This window comes from Arachis ipaensis, chromosome B08 (assembly GCF_000816755.2).
Source record: "Arachis ipaensis cultivar K30076 chromosome B08, Araip1.1, whole genome shotgun sequence".
Lineage (NCBI taxonomy): Eukaryota > Viridiplantae > Streptophyta > Magnoliopsida > Fabales > Fabaceae > Arachis > Arachis ipaensis.
This window is the reverse complement of record NC_029792.2, coordinates 34968684-34971006: the sequence shown is the minus strand read 5'-3', so window position 1 is coordinate 34971006 and position 2323 is coordinate 34968684. Positions and strand designations below refer to the sequence as shown.

Genomic DNA, 2323 nt, shown 5'->3' with positions numbered 1-2323 from the left:
ATAATTATTATTTCTGTTTCATATTATTTTAGAATAGCTGAATATTCTTAAAATATTAGTAAAAATATGTATTTTAAATTTTAGTTTTAAATTTTTGACTATTTTTTATTTTTTATTTACATAGGACCGGGTTAATCGGTTCAACCAGTGACCCACCGGTTGAACCAATGACCCAGTAACCCAGTAGCTTGACCGGTTCGATCACCGGTTCGGTTCTAACAACTATGGACGAAAGTATGTGATGAGCGGATAATTTATACGCTTTTTGGCACTGTTTTTAGGTAGTTTTTAGTATGTTTTAGTTAGTTTTTATTATATTTTTATTTGTTTTTAATTAAAAATCACATTTCTGGACTTTACTATGAGTTTGTGTGTTTTTCTATGATTTCAGGTATTTTTTGGCTGAAATTGAGGGACCTGAGCAAAAATCTGATTCAGAGGCTGAAAAAGGATTGCAGATGTTGTTGGATTCTGACCTCTCTGCACTCGAAGTGGATTTTCTGGAGCTACAGAAGCTCAATTAGTGCGCTCTCAATTGCGTTGGAAATTTGACATCCTGGACTTTCCAGCAATATATAATAGTCCATACTTTGCCCGAGATTTGATGGCCCAAACTGGCGTTCCAATTCAGCATAAAAATTCTGGTGTCAAAACGCCAGAACTGGCATAAAAGCTGGAGTTAAACGCTCAAACTGGCACAAAAGTTGGCGTTTAACTCCAAGAGAAGCCTCTACACGTGAAATCTTCAATGCTCAGCCCAAGTACACACCAAGTGGGCCCGGAAGTAGATTTCTGCATCATTTACTCATTTCTGTAAACCCTAGGCTACTAGTTCTCTATAAATAGGACCTTCTGCTATTGTATTTTCATCTTCGATTAGTCTTATGCTATCTTAGATATTTATGGGGGCTGGACTCACGGCCATGCCTAGACCTTGTTCTTATGTATTTTCAATGGTGGAGTTTCTACACACCATAGATTAAGGTGTGGAGCTCAGCTGTTCTTCATGAATTAATGCAAAGTACTATTGTTTTTCTATTCAATTCAAGCTTATTCTTATTCTAAGATATTCATTCACACTCAAGAACATGATGAATGTGATGATTATCTGTTGTATGTAATGTCTTGCTGAAGCTTGGCTAGCCATGTCTAATCTTTTTAGACTGAAGCTTTAGACTAACATTGCATGATTCTTGGAAATTCCTATTAAAAATTTTAAAATCCTTATTTTTCTTTTCCAAATAATTTTCAAAAAAAAATTTACAAAAAATTTTTAAATGATAAAAACCAAAAATATTTTGTGTCTTCTGTTTGAGTCCAGTGTCAATTTTTAAGTTTGGTGTCAATTGCATGTCTTTATTCTTCTTGCATTTTTGGAATATATGCATTATGTTGTTCTTGATGATTTGCTTGGTTCTAATCTTTAAATTCTATTGTTTTAAGTCTTTTGTTGTTTTTTATACGCATTTTCAATTTGTTAGTGTCTCTAATATGAAAATTTTTAAGTTTGGTGTCTTGCATGCATTGTTTATTTGATCTTAGTTTTCCATGATTAGTTTCATTTTATTGTTTCTCATCATTAAAATTTAAAAAAAAAAGTTTCAAAATTATGTCTTTTCAAGTCAATAATACAGAGAATTGAAGGTTCAAAACACGCAGCAGATGAATTACACAGAAAAAGCTGGGCATTCAAAACGCCCAGTGAGGAAGGAAAACTGGCGTTTAAACGCCAGCCAGGGCCAAAAGGGTAGTATTTTGGGCGTTAAACGCCAGAATGGATACCATTCTGGGCGTTTAACCCCAGGATGGCACAAGAGGAAAGATTTTAATTTTAATTCAAATCTTTTTCAAATTTTCATAATTTTTCAAAATGAAATCTTTTTCAAATCATATATTTTCAATCATATCTTTTCAAAATCAATTTCTTTTCATTTTTTACTATTTTCAAAAATCCTTGCTAACAATTAGAGATGTGATTCAAAAATTTCTTCCTTGTTAAGAAAGGTTCAATAATTGAATGTTAGAATCATATCCTTCAAATTTCTTGTTAGCCAAGGCATTAATTTTAAAAATCAAATATTTTTAATTGTTTGTCAATCATATTTTTTTTAAACCATGTTTTCTCAATCATATCTTCTCAACCGCATCTTTTTCAAAATAATTTTCAATCATATCTTTTTTTATTTCTAATTTCAAAATCTTTTTCAAAATCACTTAACTACTTTCTCAATTTTAATTTTCGAAAATCATCAATCAATTTTTTTCAAAATTTCTTTTAATCATTTCAAAATTTAATTTCTAAAATTCTTTTCCCCCTTCTCAC

General features: G+C 31.1%; 1 long non-coding RNA gene across 1 annotated transcript in view; it reads left to right on the top strand.

The window, feature by feature from the left end:
• Positions 1-1757, top strand: part of LOC110265472 — a 5420-nt gene extending 3663 nt beyond the window's left edge. Inside the window, exon 4 of the long non-coding RNA XR_002351614.1 lies at positions 1747-1757. This is a non-coding gene — a long non-coding RNA (uncharacterized LOC110265472). The remainder of the gene's footprint in view (positions 1-1746) is intronic.